Source organism: Rattus norvegicus, chromosome X (assembly GCF_021556685.1).
Source record: "Rattus norvegicus strain SHRSP/BbbUtx chromosome X, alternate assembly SHRSP_T2T, whole genome shotgun sequence".
NCBI lineage: Eukaryota > Metazoa > Chordata > Mammalia > Rodentia > Muridae > Rattus > Rattus norvegicus.
Window position 1 is genome coordinate 91,571,204 of NC_141554.1, and position 20,505 is coordinate 91,591,708.

The following is a 20,505-nucleotide window of genomic DNA, read 5'->3' on the forward strand; positions in this document are numbered from 1 at the left end:
GGATATTTATAGAGCATTCTATCCTAAAGCAAAAGGATATACCTTCTTCTCAGCTCCTCATGGTACTTTCTCAAAAATTGACCATATAATTGGTCAAAAAACGGGCCTCAACAGGTACAGAAAGATAGAAATAATCCCATGCTTGCTATCTGACAACCCCGGCCTAAAACTGGTCTTCAATAACAATCAAGGAAGAATGCCCACATATACTTGGAAATTGAACAATGCTCTACTCAATGATAACCTGGTCAAGGAAGAAATAAAGAAAGAAATTAAAAACTTTTTAGAATTTAATGAAAATAAAGGTACAACATACCCCAACTTATGGGACACAATGAAAGCTGTGCTAAGAGGAAAACTCATAGCGCTGAGTGCCTGCAGAAAGAAACAGGAAAGAGCATATGTCAGCAGCTTGACAGCACACCTAAAAGCTCTAGAACAAAAAGAAGCAAATACACCCAGGAGGAGTAGAAGGCAGGAAATAATCAAACTCAGAGCTGAAATCCACCAAGTAGAAACAAAAAGGACCATAGAAAGAATCAACAGAACCAAAAGTTGGTTCTTTCAGAAAATTAACAAGATAGATAAACCCATAGCCAGACTAACGAGAGGACACAGAGAGTGTGTCCAAATTAACAAAATCAGAAATGAAAAGGGAGACATAACTACAGATTCAGAGGAAATTCAAAAAATCATCAGATTTTACTATAAAAACCTATATTCAACAAAACTTGAAAATCTTCAGGAAATGGACAATTTCCTAGACAGATACCAGGTACCGAAGTTAAATCAGGAACAGATAAACCAGTTAAACAACCCCATAACTCCTAAGGAAATAGAAGCAGTCATTAAAGGTCTCCCAACCAAAAAGAGCCCAGGTCCAGACGGGTTTAGTGCAGAATTCTATCAAACCTTCATAGAAGACCCCATACCAATATTATCCAAACTATTCCACAAAATTGAAACAGATGGATCACTACCGAATACCTTCTACGAAGCCACAATTACACTTATACCTAAACCACACAAAGACACAACAAAGAAAGAGAACTTCAGACCAATTTCCCTTATGAATATCGACGCAAAAATACTCAACAAAATTCTGGCAAACCGAATCCAAGAGCACATCAAAACAATCATCCACCATGACCAAGTACGCTTCATCCCAGGCATGCAGGGATGGTTTAATATACGGAAAACCATCAACGTGATCCATTATATAAACAAACTGAAAGAACAAAACCACATGATCATTTCATTAGACGCTGAGAAAGCATTTGACAAAATTCAACAGCCCTTCATGATAAAAGTCCTGGAAAGAATAGGAATTCAAGGCCCATACCTGAACATAGTAAAAGCCATATACAGCAAACCAGTTGCTAACATTAAACTAAATGGAGAGAAACTTGAAGCAATCCCACTAAAATCAGGGACTAGACAAGGCTGCCCACTCTCTCCCTACTTATTCAATATAGTTCTTGAAGTTCTAGCCAGAGCAATCAGACAACAAAAGGAGGTCAAGGGGATACAGTTCTGAAAAGAAGAAGTCAAAATATCACTATTTGCAGATGATATGATAGTTTATTTAAGTGATCCCAAAAGTTCCACCAGAGAAATACTAAAGCTGATAGACAACTTCAGCAAAGTGGCTGGGTATAAAATTAAATCAAATAAATCAGTTGCCTTCCTCTATACAAAAGAGAAACAAGCCGAGAAAGAAATTAGGGAAACGACACCCTTTATAATAGACCCAAATAATATAAAGTACCTCGGTGTGACTTTAACAAAGCAAGTAAAAGATCTGTACAATAAGAACTTCAAGACACTGAAGAAGGAAATTGAAGAAGACCTCAGAAGATGGAAAGATCTCCCATGCTCATGGATTGGCAGGATTAATATAGTAAAAATGGCCATTTTACCAAAAGCAATCTACAGATTCAATGCAATCCCCATCAAAATACCAATCCAATTCTTCAGTGAGTTAGACAGAACAATTTGCAAATTCATCTGGAATAACAAAAAACCCAGGATAGCTAAAACTATCCTCAACAATAAAAGGACTTCAGGGGGAATCACTATCCCTGAACTCAAGCAGTATTACAGAGCAATAGTGATAAAAACTGCATGGTATTGGTACAGAGACAGACAGATAGACCAATGGAATAGAATTGAAGACCCAGAAATGAACCCACACACCTATGGTCACTTGATTTTTGAAAAAGGAGCCAAAACCATCAAATGGAAAAAAGATAGCATTTTCAGCAAATGGTGCTGGTTCAACTGGAGGTCAACATGTAGAAGAATGCAGATCGATCCATGCTTATCACCCTGTACAAAGCTTAAGTCCAAGTGGATCAAGGACCTCCACAACAAACCAGACACACTCAAACTAATAGAAGAAAAACTAGGGAAGCATCTGGAACACATGGGCACTGGAAAAATTTTCCTAAACAAAACACCAATGGCTTTCGCTCTAAGATCAAGAATCTACAAATGGGATCTCATAAAACTGCAAAGCTTCTGTAAGGCAAAGGACACTGTGGTTAGGACAAAACGGCAACCAACTGATTGGGAAAAGATCTTTACCAATCCTACAACAGATAGAGGCCTTATATCCAAAATATACAAAGAACTCAAGAAGTTAGACCGCAGGGAAACAAATGACCCTATTAAAAAATGGGGTTCAGAGCTACACAAAGAATTCACAGCTTAGGAATGCCAAATGGCTGAGAAACACCTAAAGAAATGTTCAACATCTTTAGTCATAAGGGAAATGCAAATCAAAACAACCCTGAGATTTCACCTCACACCAGTGAGAATGGCTATGATCAAAAACTCAGGGGACAACAGATGCTGGCGAGGATGTGGAGAAAGAGGAACAGTCCTCCATTGTTGTTGGGATTGCAAACTGGTACAACCATTGTGGAAATCAGTCTGGAGGATCCTCAGAAAATTGGACATTGAACTGCCTGAGGATCCAGCTATACCTCTCCTGGGCATATACCCAAAAGATGCCCCAACATATAAAAAAGACACGTGCTCCACTATGTTCATTGCAGCCTTATTTATAATAGCCAGAAGCTGGAAAGAACCCAGATGCCCTTCAACAGAGGAATGGATACAGAAAATGTGGTACATCTACACAATGGAATATTACTCAGCTATCAAAAACAACGACTTTATGAAATTCGTAGGCAAATGGTTGGAACTGGAAAACATCATCCTGAGTGAGCTAACCCAATCACAGAAAGACATACATGGTATGCACTCATTGATAAGTGGCTATTAGCCCAAATGCTTGAATTACCCTAGATGCCTAGAACAAATGAAACTCAAGACGTATGATCAAAATGTGAATGCTTCAGTCCTTCTTTAAAAGGGGAACAAGAATACCCTTGGCAGGGAAGAGAGAGGCAAAGATTAAAACAGAGACTGAAGGAACACCCACTCAGAGCCTGCCCCACAAGTGGCCCATACATATACAGCCACCCAATTAGACAAGATGGATGAAGCAAAGAAGTGCAGACTGACAGGAGCCGGATGTAGTTCGCTCCTGAGAGACACAGCCAGAATACAGCAAATACAGTGGTGAATGCCAGCAGCAAACCAGTGAACTGAGAATAGGACCCCCGTTGAAGGAATCAGAGAAAGAACTGGAAGTTCTTGAAGGGGCTCGAGACCCCATATGTACAACAATGCTAAGCAACCAGAGCTTCCAGGGACTAAGCCACTACCTAAAGACTATACATAGACTGACCCTGGACTCTGACCTCATAGGTAGCAATGAATATCCTAGTAAGAGCACCAGTGGAAGGAGAAGCCCTGGGTCCTGCTAAGACTGAACCCCCAGTGAACTAGACTTGTGGGGGGAGGGTGGCAATGGGGGGAGGGTCTGGAGGGGAACACCCATAAGGAAGGGGAGGGGGGAGGGGGATGTTTGCCTGGATACTGGGAAAGGGAATAACAATCGAAATGTATATAAGAAATACTCAAGTTAATAAAAAAAAAAAAAGAGGAAAACTCATAGCTCTGAGTGCCTGAAAAAAGAAACAGAAGAGAGCATACATCAGCAGCTAGACAGCACACCTGAAAACTCTAGAACAAAAAGAATCAAATACACACAAGAGGAGTATAGGACAGGAAATAATCAAACTCAGGGCTGAAAACAACCAAGTAGAAACAAAAAAGGACTATACAAAGAATCAACAAAATCAAGAGCTGGTTCTTTGAGAAAATCAACAAGATAGACAATCCCTTAGCCAGAGTAACAGAGGGCACAGAGAGTGTGTCAAAATTAACAAAATTAGAAATGAATAGGGAGACATAACAACAGAATCTGAGGAAATTAAAAAAAATCATCAGATCCTACTACAAAAGACTACAATCTACAAAATTTGTAATCTGGAGGAAACGGACAATTTTCTAGACAAATACCAGGTACCAAAGTTAAATCATGAACAGATAAACCATCTAAACAACCCTGTAACTACTAAAGAAATAGAAGCAGTCATTAAAAATCTCTCCCCAGAAAAATGAAGCCAGGACCAGATGGGTTTAATGCAGAATTCTATTAACCCTTCATATAAAACCTCATACCAATGCTGTCCAAACTATTCCACAAAGAAAGAAATAGATGGAACACTACTAAATTCCTTCTATGAAGCCACAATTACTTTTATACCAAAACCACACAAAGACCCAACAAAGAAAGAGAAATTCAGACCAATTTCCCTTATGAACATCAGTGCAAAAACACTCAATAAAATTCTCACAGACTGATTCCAAGAACACATCAAAAGGATCATCCATCATGATCAGGTAGGCTTCATCTCAGGTATGCAAGAATTGCGGGGTTGGGGATTTAGCTCAGTGGTAGAGCGCTTGCCTAGGAAGCGCAAGGCCCTGGGTTCGGTCCCCAGCTCCGAAAAAAAAGAACAAAAAAAAAAAAAAAGAATTGTTCAATATACTGAAATCGATCAATGAACTCCACTATACAAACAAACTCAAAAATAAAAAACACATGATCTTTTTGTTAGACATTGAGAAAGCATTTGACAAAATTCAACACCCCTTCATGATAAAAGTCCTGGAAAGAACAGAAATTCAAGGTCTACACCTAAACATAGTAAAGCCATATACAGCAAACCAGTAGCTAACATCAAAAAAATGGAGAGAAACTTGAAGCAATTCCACTAAAATCAGGGACTAGACAAGGCTGCCCACTCTTTCCCTACTTATTCAATACAGTTCTTGAAGTTCTCGCCAGACCAATCAGACAACAAAAGGAGATCAAAGGGATACAATTCAAAACAATCCAATGGAAAAAAAATATAGTATTTTCAACAAATGGTGCTGGTTCAACTGGAAGTTAACATGTAGCAAAATGAAAATCAATCCATTCTTATAGCCCTGTACAAAGCATAAGTCCGAGTGGATCAAGAGCCTCCACCTTAAACCAGATACACTCAAACTAATAGAAGAAAAATTGGGGAAGAGTCTTGAACACATGAGCACAGGGGAAGATTTCCTAAACAGAACACACATGGATTTTTCTGTAAATTTAAGAATTACCAAATCGGACCTCATAAAATTGCAAATTTTCTATAAGGCAAAGTACACTTTCATAAGGACAAAAAGGCAACCAACAGATTGGGAAAAGATTTTTACCAATCCTACATCTGATAGAGGGCTAATATCCAAAATATGCAAAGAACTCAAGAAGTTATACTCTGTGGATTTTATCCTGGGCATTTTTTTTGCTAATATCCCCTTTTTTGGTTCTTTTTTTTTTTTTTTCGGAGCTGGGGACCGAACCCAGGGCCTTGCGCTTCCTAGGCAAGCGCTCTACCACTGAGCTAAATCCCCAACCCCGCTAATATCCCCTTTTAAGTGAGTACATTCTATACATGTTCTTTTGGGTCTGGATGAGGACATCTTGAGTTTTGCAGGCAAATGGATGGAACTAGAAGACCATGGAACTCTTTATGTAACTCACAAACAGCTTTCCTTTGGAGATTAGATATTAATAGTCACCTCTCCCAGAATGTACTTACCGCTTCTTTAAGCCATAGGCAAGGGTAGTGGTTGGCTTCAAGATTTTCAAATGTTATCCCCTTTTGCAGTTTCCCCTCCATAAGGCTCTATGCCCTCCTCCCTCTGCCCTGCCTTTATGAGGATGATCCACCACATTACCACCCACTCCTGCCTCAGCAGCCTAGCATTCCCCTATCCTGGGTCATCAATCCTCAACAGGACCAAGGGACTCCCCTCCCAGTGATGCAAGATAAGGCAATCCTTCACTACATATCCACCTGGAACCATGGGTATTCCCTGCATACTCTTTGGTTGGTGGTTTATTCTCTGGAAGCATTGGTTGTTTAGTTGGTTGGTTTTGTTGTTCTTCCTATAAGGTTACAAGCCCCTTCAACTACTACATGCCTTGCCCTAACTACCCTATTGTGGTCCCCGTAGTCAGTCCAATGTTTGGCTCCATATATCCACATCTGTAATGGTCCAGTTCTGGCAGAAACTCTCAGGGAACAGCTTTAAGAGGCTGCTATCTGTAAGCATTTCTTAGTATCATCAATAGTGGCTGGTTTTGGTGTCAGCAGATGTGATCAATCCCTATGTGGGGCAGTCTCTGGATGGCATTTTCTTCTATTTCTGCTCTACTCTTAGACAGGATCAAATCTAGGTTAAAATTTTTGAGATGGGGACATTGCCCTATCCTTCAGCTAGGGACCTTGCCTATGTAATTGAGGTGGTATCTAAAATTTCTGTTACCCCTTTGTTGTGTATTTTGGCTATCTTATTTCTGGTTGGGTCCTGAGAACCTATTGGGCCCCCAGCATCTGGGACTTTCTAGTGGCTACACTCAGTTCACGCTCCCCCAGTGCTACATGCCTACTTCCAAATTCCTGACACTCTGTACTTCTCCACCATTTCTTCCCATATATGAACTGGCCCTGCTTTTCCCTCTCCCTGCTTGCTCCTTCCAGATTGCTTCCTCCTTCTAGTTCCCAGAAATTATTATTTTCCCCCTACTGAGTTGTATTGTATAATCCACACTTTGGTATAATCTTTCTTCTTAAGTTTCATATGATGTGTGAGTAGTCTTGTGGTCCCCATCAAAATTCCAATTCAATTTTTCATAGAAATAGAAGGAGCAATTCTCAAATTTATCTGGAAAAACAAAATTGCAGTATATAAAAAAATCATTCTCAACAATAAAAGAACTGGGGAAATCACCATCACTGACCTCAAACTTTAATAGAGTAATAGTGATAAAACATACATGTTATTGGTACAGAGGCAGACAGGTAGATCAATGAAATAGAATTGAAGACCAAACAATGAAGCCACAAGCGTTTGGTCACTTGATCTTTGACAAAGGAGCCAAAATCATCCCATGGGAAAAAAAAAGATAGCATTTTCAACAGATGGTGCACGTTCAAAAGATGATAAGCATGTAGAAGAATGTAAATTGACCCATTCTTATGTCCTTGTACAAAGCTCAAGTCTAACTGGAACAAGGACTTCCAAATAAAATCAGATAAATTAAAACTAATAGAAGAGAAAGTGGGGAAAATCCTTGAACACATTGCATAGGGGAATACTTCCTGAACAGAAAATCAATGCCTTACGCTCTAAGAGCAAGAATTGACCAATGGGAACTCATATAATTGAAAAGCTTCCATAAGGCCAACATAATCTCAATAGAACAGAATGGCAGCCCACAGATGGGGAAAAGATCTTTACCAACCTTACATCAGATAGAGAGTTAATAGCCAAAATATAAAAAGAACTCAAGACAATAGACTCCAGAGATCCAAAATATCCTATTACAAATGGGGTACTGAGCTAAAGAGAGAATTCTCAACTAAGGAATTTCAAATGGCTAAGAGAAAGAAATGTTAATTATCACAGTAAACAGGGAAATCCAAATCAAAACAACCCTGTGATTCCACCTCATTCCCAGTCAGAATGACTAAGTTCAAAAACTCAGGTGACATCAGATGCTGACGATGATGTGGAGAAAGAGGAAGACTCCTTCATTTTTGGAGGGATTTCGTGCTAGTACAACCACTGTGAAAATCAGTCTGGAGGTTTCTCAGAAAATTAGTCATAGTACTACCTGAAGACCTAGCTATACCACTCCTGGGTATATACCCAAAGTGGCTCCCACAAAACCAAGGACACATGCTCTACTATGTTCATAACAGCCTTATTTATAATAGCCAAATGCTAGAAAGAACACAGATGCCCTTCAACAGAATAATGGATACAGAAATTGTGGTACATTTACACAATGGATTACTCCTCACCTATTAAAAAGAATGATTTCCTGAAATTCATGGGCAAATAGATGTAACTAGAATATATCATCCTAAGTGAGGTAACCCAATCACAAATAAACACAAATGGTATGCAATTACTAGTAATTGGATATTAGCCAAAAAGAACCCTGGGATACCCATGTCACTACTTACTGACCATATTCCTCGTATTTTGTGTGTGATGTTTTCATTCCACCCAAACTGCCATGTTCCAATTCTTCAGCTCATATTATCTATACCATAAATTCCTTAGTTCTAAAGGTTAATAAAGATAAAATTTTTGTCTACATTGAAATACACAGTAAATACTAGTATTTCACTTTTATTACATATAACATATATGTTCAGTTTGACAATTTTAGAGATTAGGAGATATATTTGTAAGAGGACATGCCTATAATTTTGGGATAAAGCATATAAAGCTATCAGTTTATATAGAATGCCCATTTTGACAGGGACACAATAACAAAATACCACATATACAATTATGTGTAACATATGAAGGAGTTTCATTAAAATTATGAGCCTTCCAAATGAGCCTTCCAAATAAAAATGGATTATTAGGAATAGAGTGTAATATATGAAAATTATTTTAGTGTAAATCTAGAATAATAAGCAAGTGAAGTACTACATATCCAACAGCAAGATAGCAATATAAAAATTACTTGAATGAAAATTAAATTATTATGCTCTTGTATGCCTCCTATCATGACTAAAATTTCTGTAGCAAAAGTTCAATAGTTTTCCTGTATTATTTATCAATGAACCTGTTTTGTTACTTATTCATTTATTTATTTAAAATGGGGAATTTCTTATTTTATTATCGGTTATTTCATTTATTTACATTCTAAATGTTTAGAATTCTGGTTTCCCTCAATAAACCCTCAATCCCACCCCTTTTCCTCCCTGCTTCTATGAGGGTACTCTCCCAACCTCCCACAAACTCCTGCCTTCCTACCCTAGCATCTGAGAAAGTTGGGGTATCAAGCTTCCACAAGACCAAGAGATTACCCTCCCAGTGATTCCAGATGATGCAATCCTCTGCTACATATGCAGCTGGAGCCACGGGTCTCACCATGTGTACTCTTTGGCTGATGTTTTAATCCCTGGGATGTCTGAGGGGGGTCTGGTTAGTTGATATTGTTGTTCTTCCTATGAGGCTATAAACCCTTCAGTTCCTTCAGTCCTTCACCTAAATCTTCTGTTGGGGTCCCTATTCTCTGACTTTGGTTGCAAGCATCTGCATATGTTTGGTAAGGCTCTGCAGAGCCTCTCAGATTTAAGCTCTATCAACTCATTTCAGCAAGGCTTCCTTAGCATCCGTATTTATTTCTTTATCCTAAATTAAGAATAAATTTCCCATTTCTATGCAACATATTAGTGCCTCTTCACACTTCCACAAATTTATTAATCTCTAGTTTAGACTAAATTCTTTACATTCTAACAAAATATATCTTTATCATTCTTTCTGTCACTCATGTTTGGTCATAATGATTTGTTACAAAATCTGAACAAGTCAAGATCAAAGAATATAACTGACCCAAACAATGGACCAATATAGCCAATGAAGAAAATTTAAAAAGCTAATGATAGTTAAATTTATTATTATCTTAGTCAGGGTTTCTATTCTTACACAAACATCATGACTAAGAAGCAAGTTCGGAAGGAAAGGGTTTATTTAGCTTACACTTTCATGTTGCTATTCATTACCAAAGGAAGTCAGGACTGAATCTCAAGCAGGTCCAGAAGCAGGAGCTGATGCAGAAGCCATGGAGGGATGTTACTTACTGGTTTGCTTCCCCTGGCTTGCTCAGCTTGCTTTTTTATAGAACCCAGGACCATCACCAGTCCAGGGATGGCACCACCCACAATGGGCTTGGCCCTCCCCCCTTGATCACTAGTTGAGAAAATGTCTTACAGCTGGATCTCATGGACTTATTTCCTCAACTGAGTTTTCTTTCTGTGTGATAACTCCCGCTGTGTCAAGTAGACAAACAAAACCAGCCAGTACACTTAATGACAAATAGATAACTACTGTAAAGTCAGTGCAAAATGCCTATGTGGAAATGTGACACAGGATATAAATGTAGATTTTAGTAATCAGAAAGAATTCACAGAGGGATATTGAAAAGAATGATTTGCTTACTGTAACTCAGTCTAGTCATTTAATTCATTTTAAATACCTATTATAATATGGATGTTTGGGTAAGGTAACAACAATACTTCATAATTAGTTGTCTATGAATACTTAAGTTTGTTGTAAAGAACTTCATAGGAATTTTGTTTTGGTTTCTTTTATTTTGTTATATTTAAAGTCAGTGTTCTGTTACCGTGACTGTCCTTGAACTCTGTTCTATAGAACAAGCTGGACTTATATGCAGAGATCCACCCAAGAATCTACTGGGAGTGAAGATGTCTGACACTGCACTAGATCATAGGTATTTAAAATGAATTAAATGACATATCATCTAATTATAAATGAATATACTTCCTAGTATTGAATTTGTACAAACTATTATATTTAATGGTTTGAAATTAATATAATTTTAAAAGCAGTACTCTTGATTACCATACTTAAACATCTGTATCATGTACATATAAGTATGAATTTTACATATGTCTAAAAACATGATTAAGCACTCATAAAATATACACTCCACACTTAAGGATTTTCAAAAAATAACTCTTTCAAATTAAAATAGTGCAATTCTACATGTGGGTTTGGTATTTAACTTGCTACCCAATGATGTTATTTTCATCAGCTAATCTATATGGTTGTTATAACTACTTGAAACTCAGGTGATAAATATTTCATTTAGAATTTGATTACTGTGAATTTGTTTTTATGTAATAGCTATTGCAAAAAGACAAAGTTTGGAAACTCCTATCATTGACAGAGGATTACTTCTTGAGAAAATTTCATTAAAATCAGGAGTGTGCATGAAAATTGAACACTTTTGTGTGGTGTTTGAACAGGAATTTATTAAAGGAATAAAAGTTATCCCCTATCTCTTTGACAAGACATGCACAGAAATGGATTTACTCTAAGGTATATAGATGATATAACTGCCTCAGAGTAGAAAAAAACAGAAATTTGATCTCTTCAGCTAATAAAGTCCTATTTTATATGAAAACACAGATGAAGAACTTAAAAGTTAAAGGAACAGAATTATCACTTTCTGATGAAATAGATAAGTATTTTCATTATTTCAAATTATGAATAAGTTGAGAACTGAAAATTTTTCAAGTTTCCAAAATATACGTTTGGAAAGATAGTGTACTTTTAGATTTTTGTGATTTTTGTTAATTTATTAATCATAGAAGACTAAAGTTGTTAGTAAAGCTGTTTCATTTTTCTCTTATGCACACAGAATACTTATATTTCCAAATTTTCTCTGTTGATATAAAAAAACTCATATTGGAATACAGGCCAATAAAATGTAGCTAGAAAGGATAAATGCAAAATCTTGGTATATAACCTGTAAATTATTCAGATTTCTCTTGACTTAAGTTTGCTCTTCTGTAAGTATGATATTAAGATCCAGAATAGATTGGCTGCCAGGTGACCATTGCAAAACGCACATAAATATGAGGTATACCATGATTAGTAAAAACATTTGTGAATAGGATGAAGGAGAAAAAATGCTTTTATGTCAAGGCAGAGAAAGGAATGCAAGGAATAAGTTTATGCTTATAGAATGAAATATCTGTTTTTTATGAAGTCCAAATAAATTCCAAATTATAGTTCAATATTTAAAATACCATTTATAAAGACTGTACTTCTGTATTTTGTAGATCATTATTTCAGTATGGGAACATAAAATTGTTACTCATCTAAATTTTATCTCTTTTCCTCTTGAGCACGTAAAATAATTAGAATTTCTGGTGTATTGTTAAAACAACATATTTTTTATTATTTTTCCTAACATCCAAACATAATTTGCAACTGTACCACACTTGAATTTTTCCTTTAATTTATTATATATGGTCTTTGCATTAAAGTATGTCTGTGACCCTCATGAAAGTACTGCCCACAGAAACCTGCAAGAGACAGTAGATACTCTGGAACTAGAAATACAGATGATATGGCTCTACCCTGTGTGTTTTGGAAGTACAATCCAAGTCCTTTAGAAGAGTAGCCAGTGACCTTAAACACTGACACATCTCTCTACTTCCAGATTTTAATTAATTTAATTGATCCTTTATTTAAATTCTGCAAAAATGTACTCAGCCATATTGAAAGGAATTGTTGGACTTTCAAGAATTTGTTCTACCACCATACATTTTAGTGAAACTGAATTTGGCAATGTAATAAAATATATTTTGGGTTTCAACTATACTCCAACTATAGTCTTGAGAAATTTATATACATTGTCACAATTACCTCAATATTGTCTAAGTATAGATTTAATGTCATTTGAAAATAAAGATTAAGAATCTCAATCTAAGCTAAGCTCTTAGTCTAAGTTTTACAACTGGCAATTGCGTGACTTCTGATCTAAATCTAGTTATTAGGACTTACAAATTGACATTAAAACTTACAATGCCAATCACATTCCTCTTGGGTCATGGGAGCCTCTTGCTTTCCTGGGATCTGAAATGCTGAACAAAGGGGAGGAAGAACCTGTAGAGATCATATCTAGAGGCTAGGCAAGGCCACCAGTTGGGGGATAGGACCTGAAGTAGCTGAAGGCAATCCCATAAGAAGAACAAACATATCAACCAGCGTACCCCCCATGGTTCCCAGGGAATAAACCATCAACCAATGAGTACTCAGGGATTATTGCCCACCTTCTACTCCTCTTAGGTGTATTTATTTCTTTTCATTGTAGAGCTTTTAGAACACAAATGCCAGCCCAGGCTACTATATCCAGCAAAACTCTAAATTAACATAGATATTCCATGACAAAACCAAATTTGCAAAAATAGCTTTCTACAAATCCAAACCTACAAAGGATAATAGATGGAAAACTCCAACACAAGGAGGGAAACTCAACCTTAGAAAAAAACAAGACAGTAAGTAATCTTCTTGCAACAAAACCAAAAGAAAAGTGACATCCAAACATATTTCTTCCCTAGTAACAAAAATAGCATGAAGCAAGAATCATGACTCCTCAATATCTTTTAACAAATATGGACTCAGTTCCCGAATAAAAAGACTAACAGACTGGATATGTAAAAGGACCCAGTACTTTTCTGCATACAGGCAACATACCTCAGAGACAGAGACAGACACTACCTCAGAATAAAAGACTGGAAAACAACTTTCTAAGCAAATGGTCTGAAAAAACAAGCTGGAATAGCCATTCTAATACTGAATAAAATCCACGTTCAACCAAAAGTTATCAAAAAAGATAAGGGAGGACACTTGTTATTCATCAAAGGAAAAACCCACCAACATGAACTCTCAATCCTGAATTTCTATGCTCCAAATGCTAGGACACCTACATTCATAAAAGAAATCTTACTAAATCTCAAATTCCACATTGCACCTCACACAATAATAGTAGGATATTGCAACACCCCACTCTCATCAGTGGATCGACCATGGAAACAGAAATTAAACAAAGACATAGACAAACTTATAGAAGTTCTGAACCAAATGGACTTAACAGTTATTTATAGAACATTTCATTCTAAAACAAAAGGATATACCATCTTCTCAACACCTCATGGTATTTTCTCCAAAATTGACCATATAATTGGCACAAAATTTGCCTCAACAGATAGAAGTTAGAAATAACCCTACACATCTTATCAGATCACCAGGAACTAAGGCTGGTCTTCAACAACAAGAAAAATGAGAGAAATCCCACATATACATGGAAGTTTAACAACACACTACTCAATGATAACTTGGTCAAGGAAGAAATAAATAAATTAAAGACTTTTTAAAATTTAATGACAATGATTGCATAACATACCCAAACTTATGAGACACAATGAAAGCAGTGCTAAGCAGAAAACTTATAGCTTTGAGTGCCTCCAAAAAGAAACAGGAGAGAACAAATTAGCAGCTTAACATGTTCCCTTTCTATGGTTGTAAATGTAAAAGTCACTTTTATTTCCTCAGTGTATTGAATGAGATGGATGCCATATTCTAGTTTTATGAGTAAATGGCCTGTGTTGAGCCCACAGTATTTTGATCTCTGTTCTAACTATCTCTTGGCCTAGGCCTAGAATCATCTAACCTCCATAAAATCTTTCACCTTCTGTTTCCTAAACCAGGACTAGAATATTTCAGCCTCTGAGACTTCCTGCCACATATGCTTACCATGTCATAGTTGTTTATAATATTTGCCTGGGTGTTTCAACTCAGCCTTGGCTGCTCAAAGCTGAATGATTCTCTCCAATGTGGCTTCTCTGGATGTTTCATTGAATTGCTCTGCTTGGCCTCAAAGTAACTCTGGAAATTTGTTCTAATGTTATGTCTCCTTCTTATTCTCTAGCTTCACCTGCCTCTTCTGTCCTGCATTCACTACACTTACTCCCAAGTGACTGCTCCAAACTCAACACCACTCAACTGAACTTACTAAATGCTTTCCTGGTGCTTCTCTTTAATAGCTCCTCTTTCCTATTGTATTCTCATGATAATTCAGCATATCTTCTCCTGCCAAATCTTTCTGTTATTCATACCTTTGTCTGACCCTCAATTAGAAGTCAATTTTGGGGATTAAAGTTGTGCACTTAGTTCCTGTCTGAATTCCAGCTAGAGGAACTAAAGTTGTGTGGCATGTCTGTATCTAGGCAGATCATACAGACCTAGACGGTCCTTGGATGTGATTAGAGCAGTCATGTTACTGGAATAATGTTCCTCTATAACACTGAATACAGAAATGTATGTTGGTTCTCCATGGGAAGTCTATGACATGAAATGACATAAAACAGAAGTGTTATAAAACTTCAAATGTGTCTATCTGTTTATTCTTACAGTATTTTGAAATTTTTTTATTTATTTGTCTGGTTTTGAGGGTATGATTTTTGGTAATAGTTTTTTGTAACTTAAAGATAAATGTTTTAATATGCCTATAGAAGTCAAGGTGATTTTGAATTTCTACTAAAACAAAACATTTGTTGTAAATCATATTTTGTTTTCTGTTAATATGAGACAGTAATTAATCCTTCATAGATATAGAGAGAAGCTTGTTTTTCACTGACTTTAGATCCTGGCAAGTTGCACACTAAATATTAAATATTATAATAACTAATGTAGAAATAAGATGCTTATATATGGTATAATATCAACAAATACATAGGACTGAGTATAGGTACATGTATTTGGATACGTAGTCACAAGGTAGTGGCACTATTTGAAAAATTTATAAGCATTAGGATGCGTGTCCTTGGTGAAGTAAGTGTACCACAGGGTTAGGCTTTGTAATTTCAAAAGCCCACATACCAGAAACAACAGTCTCTCTCTCTCCCCTCTCCTCTTCTCTTCTCTCTCTCTCTCTCTCTCTCTCTCTCTCTCTCTGGATCAGGATGAAGGTCTCAGGAAGTTTTCTAGTGCCCTATTATATGCTATTATGCTGCTAACCATAATAATAATGGATCAAACCCCTCTGAAATTTTAATGAAGTCTCATTAGAGTTGCCATGGTCATGGTGTCTCATCACAGCAGTAGTAGAGTGGCAAGGACTTATGGTATGAGCATATGGGAACATTTACATATTATAGAACCATTCCTGAAAACAATGAATAGTCATACATACAAAAACAAAAGTTATTTAACAGAAAGTGTGAAAATTTAAACAAAAATTAGATATGCATCCTTCTGAAATGACAGGCATTAAAAGAATTTGCTGGTGCTCCAGAGTTATAGGGTGTGATTCCAAGCACACACCTTGTGGTTAACGACCATTTGGAACTCCAGATTCAGTGTATCTGAGGCCCTCCTTATGCACACACATGATATATACAGGGAGATCATATTTACACTCGCAATAATTATTTTAAAATTAATAAATATTAACATAGTACCACCATGAATACTAACAACACTCAATAGTTCCAAGTTTGGTATGTGGCTTTATAGGTAGAACAGATGTTTTCCCTGTCACTTCTGAGAAATGTTTGTCTGACAAACTGATGTTACTTTATGACTTTTCCTGTTTTCAATATGTCATAATTCCTTAAGTACCTTTTTCCCAACTTCAAGCTACAGTTATTTCTCTGATGCTCTGTGTGTTCTCACATGTATTTGAGGATTTGAAATAGTAAGAATTAGTCAAGAGTTTATATTTACCTCAGACATTGAATAATTTTTCATTAATATTTTATAGTCATTGCCTAGGAATACTTGTTTCTATGTGAAACTCTGTGACAAATTCACCTCACTTATGTATGTTTCCACACTTTCACTTTTTTTTAGGTTTTGATGCAGTTTCATATATCTTTCACGACAGTCAGAGTGAGATGAATGTGATATGAGCATGCTGTTTCTTCTAGTGAGACATTTCCTCATAATCCTTATCATGATTTCTCTGTAACCTCCAAATATATTGTCACTGTACGTCTGTCACTCTTCAGTTCTGCTCCTTTTGCCTTCTGACTAAAAGGTCTCACTATGTTAGCTTATTGTGGAAAATAGTGCATTGTAAAAGTACAGAATTTCTGGTGACAAATCCATGTGATATAGCTAAATGCCAGGGGCATCAGGAATGTCTGTATGCCCAATAGCTTCTTCGCCCTCCCCCTTTCTATTGGATTTTTTAAAACTATATTTCAAATGTTATTCCCTTTCCAGGTTTCCTGTTCATAAGCCTCATATCCAATACCTCTTCCCCTTCGTCTATAAGGGTATACACTCTCCATAACCACCACTGCTTCCCCCTGCCCTCAACTTCCCCTGCATTGCAGGGTCCAGCCTTGGTAGGAGCAAGGTCTTCTCATCCCATTGGTGCCCAAACAAAGCCATCCTCTGCTAAATATGCAGCTGGAGCCATTGGTCTGTTCATGTGTAGTCTTGGGTAGTGGTATAGTCCCTGGGAGCTCTGGTTGGTTGGTATTATTCTTATTGGGTTCCAAGACCCTTCGGCTCCTTCAATCCTTTCTCTAATTCCTCCAACTGGGACTGCATTCTCAGTTCAATGGTTGGCTGCCAGCAATTGACTCTGTATTTAACATGCTCTGGCTAAGCCTCCCAGGAGATAGCTATATCAGGCTCCTGTCAGTATGCACTTCTTGGCTTCATCAATATTATCTAGTTGGTGGATATATATATATATATATATATATATACATATATATATATATATAGATATAGATATATAGATATATAGATATATAGATATATAGATATATAGATAGATAGATATAGATATATAGTTATATATTATACCCAGTAGGGAAGTTGGGGGCAGGGGGAAGCAGTGGTGGTTATGGAGAGTGTATATCCTTATAGAAGAAGGGGAAGAGGTATTGGATATGAGGCTTATGAACAGGAAACCTGGAAAGGGAATAACATTTAAAATATAGTTTTAAAAAATCCAATAGAAAGGGGGGAGGGCGAAGAAGCTATTGGGCATTCAGACATTCTGAATGGCCATTTCTTCAGTCCCTGCTCTAAACTTTGTCTGCATATCCCATTCTATGATTGCTTTACTTCCATTTTCAAGGAGTACTGGAGCATTAATTCTTGGGTCGTCCTTCTTCCTGAGCTTCATGTGGTCTTTGGATTGTATCTTGGGTAATTCAAGCATAGTGGCTAATATCCACTTATCAGTGAGTGTGTGTTTATTTGTGATTGGGTTGACTCACTTAAAATGATATTTTCTAGTTCCATACATTTTCTATGAAATTCGTGATGTCATTTTTTTCTGATAGCTGAACAGTACTCCATCGTGTAGATGTACCACATTTTCTGTATCCATTCCTTGGTTGAAGGGCATTTGGGTCCTTTCCAGCTTCTGACTATTATAAATAAGTCTTCTATGAACATAGTAGAGCATGTGTCCTTGATGTATGTTACAACAGCAATTGGGTATATGCCCAGGGGAAGTATAGCTGGGTCCTCAGGAAGTGCAATGTCCAATTTTCTAAAGAGCCTCAAGCTTGAATTGTAGAGTGATTGTACCCCTTTCCAATCCAACCAACAATGGAGGAGTGTTCCTCTTTCTCCACATGCTCACAAGCATCTGTTGTCACCTGAGTTTTTGATCAAAAAATAAGCAGGCTGAGAAGGAAATGAGGGGAATGACACCCTTCACAATAGTCACAAATAACATAAAATACCTTGTTGTGACTCCAATGAAGCAAATGAAAGATCTATATGTCAAAAAATGCAATACTCTGAAGAATGAAATTGAAGATCTCAGAAGATGGAAAGATCTTCCATGAACATTGATTGACAGGATTAATATAGTAAAAATGGCCATTTTGCCAAATGCAATCTACCGATTCAAGGCAATCCCCATCAAAATTTCAACTCAATTCTTCATTGAGTTAGAAAGAGTAATTTGCAAATTTATGTTGAATAACAAAAATCCCAGGATGGTGAAACCTATTCTCAACAATAAAAGTAGTTCTAGGGTATCACCCTCCTTGGCCTCAAGCTGTATTACAAAGAAATAGTGATTAAAACCTCTATGGTGTTTGTACAGAGATAGGCAGGTAGATCAGTAGAATATAACTGAAGACCCAGAAATGAACCCATATACCTATGATCACTTGAACTTTGACAAAGGATCTAAAACCTTTCTGTAGAAAAAAAAAAGATAACATTTTCAACATATGGTGCTGGTTTAACCTTTGATCAGTATATAGAAAATGTAAATTGATACATTCTTATTGTGCTGCACAAAGCTCAAGTCCAGGTGGATCAAGGACTTCAACATAAAACCATACACACACAAACTAATAGAAGAAATACTGGGGAAGAGCCTTGAGTTCATAGTTAGTAGGGAAAAGTTCCTGAACAGAACTCCAGTGGCTTATGCTGTAAGATCCAGAATCTAAGAATGGGACCTCATAAAACTGTCAAGCTTCTGCAAGGCAAAGGACACTGTACTTAGGGTAAAATGTCAACCAGCAGATTGGCAAAAGATCTTTCCCAATCCTACACCTGACAGATGGCTAATATCCAATATATACAAAGAACTCAAGAAATTAGACTCCAGAGAATCAAACAACACTATTCCAAAAATGGGCTACATAGGTAAACAAAGAATTTCTAGATGAACAATATTGAATATCTAAGAAGTACGTGAAGAAATGTTCAACATCATTAGTCATCAGGAAAATGCCAACCAAACAACTCTGATATTCCACCTCACACCAGTCAGAATGGCTAAAATCAAAAACTCATTTAACAACAGATGCTGGCAAGAATGTGGAGAAAAAGGAATACTCCTTCCTTGTTAGTGTGATTTAAGCTGGTATATCCATTCTAGAAAACATTCTGGAGTATCCTCAGAAATTCAGCCATACTCCTGTCTGAGAAGCCAGTTATACCTGTCCTTGGCACAAACTCAAATGGTGCACCAACATATAACAAAGGCACTTGCTCCACTATGTTCGTAGCAGCCTTATTTATAATAGCAGAAACTGGAAAGAACCCAGATATCCTTCAACAAATGAATGGATACAGAATATGTGGTATATTTACACAAGGGTGTACTATTCAGCTATTAAAAATAATGACTTCATGAAATTCATAGGGAAATAGATAGAACTAGAAAATATCTTCCAGAATGAGGTAACCCAGTCACAAAACAACAACAACAACAACAAAAACAACAACAACAACAAAACAGACATGGTATGCACTCTCTGGTAGGTGGATATTAGCCTCAAAACTTGGATTACCCAAGATATAATCCACAGACCACATAAAGACCTTTAAGAAGAAAGAAGACCAACATGTGGATGCTCAGACATTAGAATCTGGAACATAATACTCATGGGTTATAGGCAATGGGAAGGACTTGGGAGGAAGAGAGGCAGGAAAAGGAAAAAGGGGGACAGGATCTGGTGTGGGAGGAGACAGGAATGATCTACAGAGTCAGGAATTTGAACAGAATTGTGTAGCAATGGGAATAAGGAACTGGTGGTAGCCATCAGCAAGCCCCAGATGCCAGGAAAGCCAGAGGCTCCAAGGATCCAATAGGGATGAGACTAGCTGAAATTCATAACAAAGGGTAGAGAGAATATATAGAGATAATATACAGAG